At 47.0% G+C, this 12,078-nt stretch overlaps 1 long non-coding RNA gene and 1 pseudogene across 1 annotated transcript; both read left to right on the forward strand.

Annotated features, from left to right (window-relative positions):
* Nucleotides 1-1,713: 1,713 nt before the first annotated feature.
* Nucleotides 1,714-2,312, forward strand: LOC123074277 (uncharacterized). The gene is made up of 3 exons (XR_006435917.1): nucleotides 1,714-1,894; nucleotides 1,992-2,068; nucleotides 2,180-2,312. It is a non-coding gene; the product is annotated as an uncharacterized lncRNA (long non-coding RNA).
* A 2,138-nt stretch (nucleotides 2,313-4,450) lies between these two features.
* The window catches only part of LOC123074278 (cytokinin dehydrogenase 2-like), a 19,015-nt pseudogene continuing 11,387 nt past the window's right edge, over nucleotides 4,451-12,078 (forward strand).

Here is a 12,078-nt window from a genome sequence, read left to right on the forward strand (position 1 = left end):
GGTTAACGTTTGCATGATTCCTTAGACCATGAGAGTATCGAGTTTCTTCATGCTTGCTTCATGAACTTTGGGGTTTGTTAAACGTCATCCGTAAATGGGTGGCTATTACGGCGGCTTACGGGTTCATGGAAAAGTGTGTCAAGTAACTTGATAGCTCAAGATTGGGATTTGCTCCTCCGACGATGGAGAGATATCTCTGGGCCCTCTTGGTCTTACGGTATCCATCATCGTCTGGCCAGACACTTTGTGATTTGATCACGGGGATGCCAGAACACGATAACGAGAAAAGAGAACAATACCGGTAACGAGGTAACTAGCATAGTGGACAAGTTGTTGATCCACGGGAATGCCAACATGTCTCACCTCGGGTATTTGTAACATATCGCGAAGCAACAGGAATAGCACACGGCAACTGGAGGTTCACTCGAATATTTATTCGTGTGGGTATAGGGGTCAATATGGGTGTCCACGGCTCCGATGTTGATCATTGATCGGAAGGGGTTCCGGGTCATGTCTATACTTCACCGAACCTATAGGGTCACACGCTTAAGGGTCATCTATCTGCTGAATACTAGACAGGGAGTCTGAGAGAAAATCACCGAAAAAGTTTCGGACACCGAAAAGTTTCGGACAGCGGAATCGTACCGCAGAGAGAGGTCATCGGATAAGTTTCGATGATACCGAAAAGTTGTTTCGGGATACACCATTAAGTCAAATTGGTTTCGGCACATGCCTGATAATTCTTGGAGGATGCCAGAATCATTCTGGAAGCTTTTTGGAATTTTCTGAGATAAAAACCGGAAATGTTCCGGAGCTGCTGGAGCCACTTCAGATGCGTTTCGCAGATGAAAATCACTAAAACCGGAATTGTTTCGGAGCACGTTGAAAATCATTTTAGTGGGTACTGGAAATGTTCTTAGCCCACATAAATATTTTCAGTTCGATCAGACGCTGAAAAATGTCGTCGTGAATAGTGAAAATCAGCTTTATGGTTACTTTATGGAAAGCCACCTTTTGGGGCTTTGCTCCAAAAGATCTTGGGGATGACATGGATGGATAGGAGCCATTTTTGGGGCCCCTCATGGGGGTGTGGCCGGCCACATGGGGTATCCCCCCTTGGGGACCCTCTAGTTCCTTGGTTTCACTCCTAGGTCCTTGTGGAAGGACTTCATTCATGTGCATTTTGGGTTTTTTGTGAAACTACCCTACCCCCTTGGGATTTCCTATAAATAGAGGTGGAGGGGCAGCCCTCCACACTCATCCCTTGCTCTCATACACATGCCATGCATTATCTGGCTTCTTCTCTCCCTCCCACGAAAAGAGTTTCGTAGAGCCGTAAGGCTGTCTGGGTTCCGGCAGGAACTAGTTCTAGACGGCGAAGCCCTGCCGGATAGATGACACCGTATGTGTGCAACTCTGTAGAGAGATCGTAGTTTCGGTCTTAGTTCGTGAGTGCCTCCCGAAGGGCTGTCCATGTGACCGTCCGAGTTTTGAAGGTCCTCCCGAAGGGCTGTCCGAGTGACCGTTCGAGTTTCGAAGGTCCTCCCGAAGGGCTGTCCGCGACACCGTCCGGGGGGCTGTTCGACCGCCTCCCGGAGGGCTGTCTGAGGAGCAGATGAGGGTATACATCCTCGCGGTTGGGAGGTTGTAAATCCTAGCTGCGGGGATCTGCACCGCCGATCGTCATCGACTCTACTTCCCGCTGCGCTACGAGTCGGTAACGAAAAAGATCAAACCATGTATGCAGTCTCCATAGTGGTCCTGGGCTGGTGCGTAGGTCGGAATTTTTTTGTTTTCTGCTGCGTTACCCTACAGAAGAAGGAGCAGTTGAAGTACTGGAGTCACTACTTAAAAAACAACGTGACTACACCATCTTAAAGGGGATAGTCGACAGGTAATTTCAATCATTATTAACTATATCTCGGCCTTTTTAGTTCGTCATTTCCTGATATCAACTATTTAATAATTCCTTTATTCATTTTCTCTGCCAGCGGGCAGGGCTTGGGAAAAGTTCATCAACGTGACTCCAGGCCAATGGCGAAGAAAGCTGTATTGGTTTCGACCCAAGGTAAGTAATTAAGTAGTACTAGCTAGCTACGATCTCTTTAATTCTTGTTTCAATATCATTAATTATCATGCTTGATTAATTATTATCTGATTAAATTCTATTCTCATAAAGGCCCTAAGCAAGTGCCGGGGGCTGAAGTGTGTGCATACTACGTTTGCAGAACATTCGCATCATGGTGTCTGAAAGGAGCAAATCTGATAGACAGCTATGAGTACGTTTGCCAGAAAACTATTCACATTTTTTACATCATTATCGATATCTAATGACACAACTAATACATGCATATTGATCTCCTTCTGAAAAGTTCAATGAGATGCGGGATAAGCTCCTACCAACGGAGCGCATAGGAGCACTTCAAGAGGAAATAGCGGGATTTTTGCTCGACCAGGTCATAGATCCTAAAGGAGAATACCATTACCCGCTACTGCCACCACGAACCACTCCCAATTGTCATCGTGCTCCGAAGGCACCATGGCAAATGCCACTGGCTCCGAAGGCAACATGTAGGAGAAATTCTATATACCAAATTGTATATATATACATGTTTATGTGTGAATGGGTGGTTGTGAGACATTCGATGATCGGTTCTATGAGAAATTCTATTTATATATATGCATAACGTGTACAATATGTAGTATCGTAAAATACCAGCAAACGAAAAAGAATTAAATGGAAAACACAAAACTAAAGGAAAAAGAAATCCTGAACCCAAAACCCCGCAAACCTTTTAGTACCGGTTGGTGTTACCAACCGGTACTAAAGGTCTCTCCGCCCCCGGCGCTGGCACGTGCCACGTGGTGGCCTTTTAGCGGCGGTTCGTGCAGAACCGGTACTAAAGGGGGGGACCTTTAGTCCCCACCCTTTAGTGCCAGTTACAGAACCGACACTAAAGGGCCTTACGAACCGGTGCTATAGCCCGGTTCTGCACTAGTGATGGCCTTGTAAGCGTTGTAACCTCATACTTTTATTCCCCTTCTATCAATGAAAAGACACGCAGCTTGCGTATTCGTGAAAAAAAGTCTTTGCTTCTGACTTTCACACTCTCTCCAGTGTCCACAGACCACAGTCAAATGATTTTCATCAGACACAACTCTAACAAATTTCTTAATAGCAGTAAGCGGAAACACACTCTACCAAGCATCACTAAGCAGGATCCTATCTAACTTCTCCAAGGTGGGGTTGTTTGGATTATTAGACCATGTGTAAGCCCCACGGGATTAATTGTATACTTCTCTCAAAGAATCAGTACCGATCATACAGTTAAACATGATTGCGAGATCTTAAACCTAGTTTACTTGCTTCTAGGGGCTTGATGAGGACGAAGCTAGGCGAACTAGGGACTCCAATGGGTCTATTTCTTGTAGACTTTTATTTTCTTTTTTTCGGAAAGAGGAGTGCCTCGGCCTCTGCATCATAGGATATACGCACATCCATTTGATTAAACATGAATGATGTCAGGGATAATAATGCATATAAGAAGAGAACACAATCACAATAGGTCAGGCCCAAGATTACATAGCTCATCCAGGTAATCTACGAGTGGCTCACCAGCCAAACTGATTGAATAAACTCTACGCAACCATTTCCAGCCGGCTAGAACCACGTGCCATAAGCAACCGTGTGTCCTGTGTCCACATGCTGCAGTAGCCCAGTAGATAACTTGCAAAAAATTAGAAGTATGATTTGTGAAAAACGCAATCATAGCGATGGTTCCATGTTAGTCTATTTTCTAGACTAATATGTAGATTATATTATACTCCTGCTAGTTATATCCGTTTGAGCGTCAGCTAATTCCGGACTAGCCAAGTAAAAAATGTGTTTCTTAGCTTTTTCACGCTAGTACATGCCTACACCGAAGTCGTTGTGGGTACGGTTTACACATTAATGCAATCGTGTCGTGAAGTGCGTATGATCGGTGCGTGCATCAGCCAAACCCCAGCTCCCAACCGCACGCATGCTTGTCGTACCACTGCCCTCATCATGCATGATGCTTAGTATTATGTTGCTCTCTCGGCGTCGTCGTGATGCCCGAGCTTTCCTCGTCAGGTATCTTGCGCCACATGCAGCTTTCGCGTCTCCGTAGTGGTTTGTACATTGTACTGGTTTGTACGTATGCATGTGTGTTTTGCTGGCCACACGTACACGTACGTACATTTTTAGGCGTGAGAGGTGAGACCATCAGAAAGAAAACGAAAAACATGCAGCGCTGTTACATGCAATGCAACTGAGCCGCCGCTTTCAGTGGCTAGCTGTAGCTACTCGTAGGACACCTATTCTTTCACCTACAGAGTGCAAGATCTCCGTGTCTCACTATTCGTGCACTACTCATGCTACTCACTGCACAGGTAGACATGTACATATTCTCCCTCTTCAGTGTACACATTCTACCTGTACACACGGTGCCCTTATTTATGCCCAACTCTCCACTTGAAAAGAGTCACGAAACGCAGAGAGATCCATCGTTCACTCAAGCAAGGACACAGATGGTCGTCATGAACAAAGCGCGAGAGATGGCACTGATAGCTGCTCTGTTCGCGCTCAGCTGCCTCCTCAAGACAACGACGAGCCCCGCCACCTCGGCCTACTCGGGCGCGTGGAGGCCGGCCTCCTCCTTACTCCACGAGCTCTGCCACCTCGGGGTCCGCCCGCTGATCCGTGACGATGCCGAGGGCACCGCGCTGGTGTCCGCCGACTTCGGATGCGCAGCCGGCGGCGGCGGCCGTGCTCTACCCGTCGTGCCCCGAGGACATCGCCTCGCTGCTCCGGGCCTCGTGCATGCACCCCTCCCCGTTCCCTGTGTCTGCCCGGGGCTGCGGCCACTCGACCCGAGGGCAGGCGTCCGCACCCCGCGGCGTCGTCGTGGACATGCTGTCGCTCGGGTGCCAAGCCGGCGGGTCTGCTACCCACCTCTCCGTCTCGGTCGACGGCCGCTACGTCGACGCCGGCGGCGAGCAGCTGTGGGTGGACGTGCTGCGTGCTGCCCTGGCGCACGGCCTCACCCCAAGGTCCTGGACCGACTACCTCCACCTCACCGTCGGCGGGACGCTCTCCAACGCCGGCATCAGCGGCCAGGCCTTCCGCCACGGCCCCCAGATATCCAACGTGCAAGAACTCGACGTGATCACCGGTACGTATGTGCGCCGTGCACGAGGGCACTAGATGAACACGGTTGGTTCTTTATGCCATGTTCACGTACTAATGGTTGCGAATTAATATGTAGGGCTCGGGGAGATTGTCACATGCTCAAAGGAGAAGCACGCGGACCTGTTCGACGCCGTGCTGGGCGGGTTGGGGCAGTTCGGCGTCATAACGCGGGCGCGCATCCCGCTGATCCCGGCGCCGGCGAGGGCGCGCTGGATGCGGCTCTTCTACACGGGGGCCGCGGCGCTCACGGGCGACCAGGAGCGGCTCATCGGCGTCGACCTCGGCACCGCTGTGTCCGGGTTCATGGACTACGTCGAGGGCTCGGTGGTGCTCGCGGATCAGGGCCAGGTCGGGAGCTGGCGCTCGTCGTTCTTCTCGGAAACCGCGCTCGCAGAGGAGGCTGGCGGCGTCCTTTACTGCCTCGAGGGAGCGCTGTACTACGGCGGCGCTGCTCTCGCCGGCGAGTCTGACGTCGACAAGGTAAAACTTGCGTGATCTTTTGTCGGTGTGGGTGCGCGCGTAGGCTCCATCCGTGCGTCCGTCGTGTCGTGTAGCTAGCCAGAGCTAGACGGGGACCCGCCAAGTGAGGTCGATGGTGACTTTTTGGCCGCCTGAGCTGACGCGCATGGCTCCAACCGTGCATGCAAATCCATTGCACCATCGACGTCGTCGTACGTAGTTGGTCTAGCTTTGTGTGCCCCTGGAATGGACCCGTCCCCGTCAGCAGTAATCCCAGTTTAGGGATATAAGTGAACTACTGTATTAGCCTAGACTATCCACAGTGGGAGTAACATAGATAGTAACATCACACATATCTAGATAAAATAGATGATGTGGCAAGCAATAAATGAAGAAAGAGAGGCATGTGGTAACATAGCTAGTTACTACTAGCATGAGTAACATCACACATATCAAGACAAGATGAGTCTATAGCCTAATAAATGAAGCGTTGCATGTTACCACATATATGTTACTCCCCACTATAGAGGTACTAACATAGAGTAGTAACATGCCCATGTTACTACTCTATGTTACTACCCATTGTGGCTAGTCTTATAGGGGAAAGTGAACATAGAAAATGTTGCTGCCTGGGAGAGGGTAAACAGGACGTCCAACCACTTTTTGCTACCGATATTAATTACGAACACACTAATTAAATTATACAACATCGAGATTACAGTTATATAAAAATGGTTTGCTACAAAAATTTGGACTTCTTGAAGCAATAATTACAAAAATATCTACAATCTACATCCACCTTTTTTTTGGTTGGATCAAGGCTTTAAGTCTCTCAACTAAGATTTTGACCAAATCTATGCCAACTTGCCCTCTGATATATTTGGCATTTCTTATATTTGGGGTGGAATGACCTAATCATGTGATAAGTAGAAATTTCTTCACAATAGCTAAACGCAAGTCGATTGAAAATAGAATTTGGGTCAGCCGATTTTCGTAGGAAGGAGGCAGCCGCCATTCGCCGGAGAACCTATACCCCATGATCTATCAAGGGTGGCAGGGTGCACCATGATCTTAGGGGTGTTGGGGGTGTGGGGGGGTGCAGTTCGCTGGGAAAAAACGTATCTTCGCCGTGGTTAGAGGGATGGCGGCGGCGAGAGGGGGGGGGGTTTGCCGGGAGGGGGCGGCGGCGAGGCTGGCGCGGTAGCGGCCCCGGCCGTGGGCGGCAGTAGATCGGGCGATACGAGGTAGAAGATGATGAACTGTAGCCATCAGGAGGTTGAAGAAGCTGATCTGGTTGTCCATTTTGCATCCGACAGCTCATGGGAATCGACTGATCCAATTTTTACTATGCAAGCGACTTATATCTAGCCGATCCCAAATTTCTTATAGGATAGTAGTAAAAGCTACCATCCGCGTAGAAGAAGATAAATGGAATATACATCATTTCGCTTTTTGTTGTGGGTGACTAGTTAGTGGGGACTAGGGACTACACCAATAAATCAGTTCTGTACGGTCTCATCATGTACTTTTTTTTGCGCTGGTAAAAGAGTTTTATTCCATATTCGTAGGGTTACAATCAAGAGGCAAGAGTTCCTCCACACACGGTGGATCTTGTCTAAGCCATACAGCAGTAGTGCTCTCTGTATGACTATACAGAGCCAAATGATTTGCTACCCTATTTTGCACACGACTAATTTTCAAGAGAATAAAAACTCTATCTACCATAAGATGACGAATCTCAGCAACAAGGTGTTCACAGGATGATCTGGTCAAGCTGGCACCAAACAAAGTGGAGAGGGCCACCGAAGAAACCGACTGGACGATGACAGGCAACTCACGGTGCTAAATAGCAAGAGCCATACCCTGCATTAGCGCATATAGCTCCACCTCCAGTGCATCATTGCAATTGAATATACAACGGTATGTTGTAAAGATAACACTCCTATCATGCCTCGGTAGAATCATTCCAGCCGCCGCTGGCCCATCGGCTTGTAAGACGGACCCGTCGACAGACACTTCAAAACTAGCAAGTAGAGTTTTGCCAGAATTACTTTATCCATGCATACGCTTTTGAGTATCAATCAAAAGCTAGCTAGGCTTTTGAGCATTTTTTCTTATAGCCAGTACACCTAGTAGCACTATGCGAACAAGATCTAACCACTAGTAGAAAAAGAGGCTTCCATAGGCCCCCATTAGTCCCCAAAACAATCGAACCGCGACAAAAGGGGCCTTTAGTCGCGGTTCGGGAGGAGACCCGCGACCAACTATCTGGGCCCAGCGCGCTCGGTCGACAGCTGGCGGACGGGAGGGGCTTTAGTCCCGGTTGGCCTGGCCAACCGGGACTAAAGGTCCCCGAAGGCCTTTAGTCGCGGTTGGCCAGGCCAACCGGGACTAAAGGCCCATCCCTATATATAGGACTCAGCTCACTTCACTTCACTCAGCTCACTTCACAATTTTCAGAAGGGGGTGGTGGGTTTGCTTTTGGTTCCTCCTATGCACACAAGGTGTTCGATGAAATGCCCGAGAGCCCGAAACAAACATGATATGAAGTGTCCGAGCCACACTTGAGCTTTCTCATTTATTTTTCCTCCGCGATCGCGGTTAGCAACTTGAACCTTTCATGTGTCATTGATAAAATACGCATGTGTGTAGTTCATTGTTTAATTTGTATTATTTCTAGCTAATTAGTTTAACAAATGCATGATGGTTAATTATATACTTTATATAATAATAATGCAGATGAATCGGCAATGGATGTACGGTCCCCGACTCTCCGGCGAGTTCACTACGGGTTTGAAAGATTTCCTCGTAGTGGCAAATGCGAACAAGCAGCAAGGTTTTATTATCTGTCCATGTGCTGTCTGTAAGAATCAGAAGGGTTACTCCTCCTCAAGAGACGTTCACATGCACCTGCTTCGGCACGGTTTCATGCCAAGCTATAATTGTTGGACCAAGCATGGAGAAAGAGGGGTTAGAATGGAAGAATATGAAGAAGGGGATGATATCGATGACAACTATCATGATCATTTCGGTGATACTTTCATGGAGGATGATGCTGAAGGTGGGGAAGGGTTAGGTGAAGGTGAAGAAGAGGCACACGATGAGCCCGCTGATGATCTTGGTCGGACCATTGCTGATGCACGGAGACGCTGCGAAACTGACAAGGATAGGGAGAATTTGGATCGCATGTTAGAGGATCACAAAAAGTCGTTGTATCCAGGATGCGATAATAGTCTGAAAAAGCTGGGCTACACACTGGATTTGCTAAAATGGAAGGCACAGGAAGGTGTAGGTGACTCATCATTTGAAAATTTGCTGAAAATGTTGAAGAATATGTTTCCGAAGAATAACGAGTTGCCCGCCAGTACGTACGAAGCAAAGAAGGTTGTCTGCCCTCTAGGTTTAGAGGTTCTGAAGATACATGCATGCATTAACGACTGCATCCTCTACCGCGGTGAATACGAGAATTTGAATGAATGCCCTATATGCACTGCATTGCGTTATAAGATCAGAGGCGATGACCCTGGTGACGATGTTGAGGGCGAGAAACCCAGGAAGAGGGTTCCCGCCAAGGTGATGTGGTATGCTCCTATAATACCACGGTTGAAACGTCTGTTCATGAACAAAAGGCATGCCAAGTCGTTGCGATGGCACAAAGAGGACTGTAAGTCCGATGGGGAGTTGAGACACCCCGCTGATGGAACGCAATGGAGAAAGATCGACAGAGTGTTCAAAGATTTTGCAGCTGACGCAAGGAACATAAGATTTGGTCTAAGTACTGATGGCATGAATCCTTTTGGCGAGCAGAGCTCCAGCCATAGCACCTGACCCGTGACTCTATGCATCTACAACCTTCCTCCTTGGTTGTGCATGAAGCGGAAGTTCATTATGATGCCAATGCTCATCCAAGGTCCAAAGCAACCCGGGAACGACATCGATGTGTACCTAAGGCCATTAGTTGATGAACTTTTACAGTTGTGGGCCAGACCTGGTGTACGTGTCTGGGATGAGCACAAAGGAGAGGAATTTGACCTACGAGCGTTGCTTTTTGTAACCATCAACGATTGGCCTGCTCTCGGTAACCTTTCGGGACAGACAAATAAGGGATACAATGCATGCACGCACTGCTTACATGAGACTGAAAGTGTACGTTTGGTTAATTGTAAGAAGAACGTGTACCTGGGTCATCGTCGATTTCTTCCCCGAAATCATAACGTAAGAAAGAAAGGCAAGCATTTCAACGGCAAGGCAGATCACCGGCCGAAGCCTGCGGAACGTACTGGTGCTGAGATATTTGATATGGTCAAGGATTTGAAAGTCATCTTTGGAAAGGGTCCTGGCGGACAATCAGTTCCGCGGGGAGTTGACGGGCACGCACCCATGTGGAAGAAGAAATCTATATTTTGGGAGCTAGAATATTGGAAAGTCCTAGATGTCCGCTCTGCAATCGACGTGATGCATGTTACGAAGAATATTTGCGTGAACCTGCTAAGCTTCTTGGGCATGTATGGGAAGACAAATGATACAAAGGAAGCACGGCAGGACCAGCAACTTTTGAAAGACCCAGATGACCGGCATCCGGAATGGTTTCAAGGTCGTGCCAGCTACGCTCTTACCAAAGAAGAGAAGGTCATTTTTTTTTGAATGCCTGAGCAGTATGAAGGTCCCGTCTGGCTTCTCGTCGAATATAAAGGGAATAATAAACATGGCGGACAAAAAGTTCCTAAACCTGAAGTCTCACGACTGCCACGTGATTATGACGCAATTGCTTCCGATTGCTTTGAGGGGGCTCCTACCGGAAAATGTTCGAGTAGCCATTGTGAAGCTATGTGCATTCCTCAATGCAATCTCTCAGAAGGTAATCAATCCAGAAGATCTACCACGGTTACAGAACGATGTGGTCCAATGCCTTGTCAGTTTCGAGTTGGTGTTCCCACCATCCTTCTTTGATATTATGACGCACCTCCTGCTCCACCTAGTCGAAGAGATTTCCATTCTCGGTCCTGTATTTCTACACAATATGTTCCCCTTTGAGAGGTTCATGGGAGTATTAAAGAAATATGTTCGTAACCGTGCTAGGCCAGAAGGAAGCATCGTCAAGGGCTATGGAAATGAGGAGGTAATTGAGTTCTGTATTGACTATGTTCCTGACCTTAAGCCGATTGGTATTCCTCAATCGCGGCACGAGGGGAGACTAAGTGGAAAAGGCAAGATCGGAAGGAAATCCACGATATGTATGGACGGTCATTCTATGACTGAAGCACACCACACAGTTCTGCAAAATTCCAGCTTTGTGGCTCCGTACTTCGAGCAACACAAGAATATTTTACGCTCGGACAACCCGGGGAAGCCTGAATCCTGGATTAGAAAGGCCAACATGGAGACTTTCGGCAGTTGGTTGCGAAAACATTTAATGAATGACAATGATGTTGGAGATCAGCTGTACATGTTGGCCAAGAAACCATCTTTGACTATAACGATTTTCCAAGGGTACGAGATAAATGGGAATACATTTTACACCATCGCCCAAGATAAAAAGAGCACCAACCAAAACAGTGGTGTCCGCTTTGATGCAGCAACCGAGAATGGGCGAAAGGTCACATATTATGGTTACATAGAGGAGATATGGGAACTTGACTATGGACCCTCCTTTAAGGTCCCTTTGTTCCGGTGCAAATGGTTCAAGCTAACAGGAGGTGGGGTAAAGGTGGACGAGCAATACGGAATGACAATGGTGGATTTCAACAATCTTGGTTACCTTGACGAACCATTCGTCCTTGCCAAAGATGTCGCTCAGGTTTTTTATTTAAAGGACATGAGTAGCAAACCGAGGAAACGGAAAGATAAGAAAACGATCAGTACATCATGCGATGATCCAAAGCGCCACATTGTTCTTTCAGGGAAAAGAAACATCGTGGGAGTGGAGGACAAGACAGACATGTCAGAAGATTATAATATGTTTGGTGAAATTCCGCCCTTCAAAGTGAACACTAACCCAAGCGTTAAGTTAAATGATGAGGATACTCCATGGATACGGCACAATCGTAAGCAAGCAGGGACACAAGGGAAGAATTGATGTGTAATAATTTATTGTACCAAACTTTGTATTTGGTCGATGAACTGAATGATGTATCAAACCTTTTGTCAAACCTTCAAGGGATTTTAAAATGAATTAGTTTTATTTTTCTGATTTTTTTGATATATAATTGTATTTTTAAGATTTTAAAATGAATTAGTTTTATTTTTCTGATTTTTTTGATATATTATTTGTATTTTTAAGAATTTAAAATGAATTAGTTTTATTTTCTGATTTTTTTGATATATAATTGTATTTTTAAGATTTTAAAATGAATTAGAAACAAAATAATATAAACTTTAATAAAATATATAAGTACAAACAAAATAAA

Source organism: Triticum aestivum, chromosome 3D, assembly GCF_018294505.1.
Source record: "Triticum aestivum cultivar Chinese Spring chromosome 3D, IWGSC CS RefSeq v2.1, whole genome shotgun sequence".
Lineage (NCBI taxonomy): Eukaryota > Viridiplantae > Streptophyta > Magnoliopsida > Poales > Poaceae > Triticum > Triticum aestivum.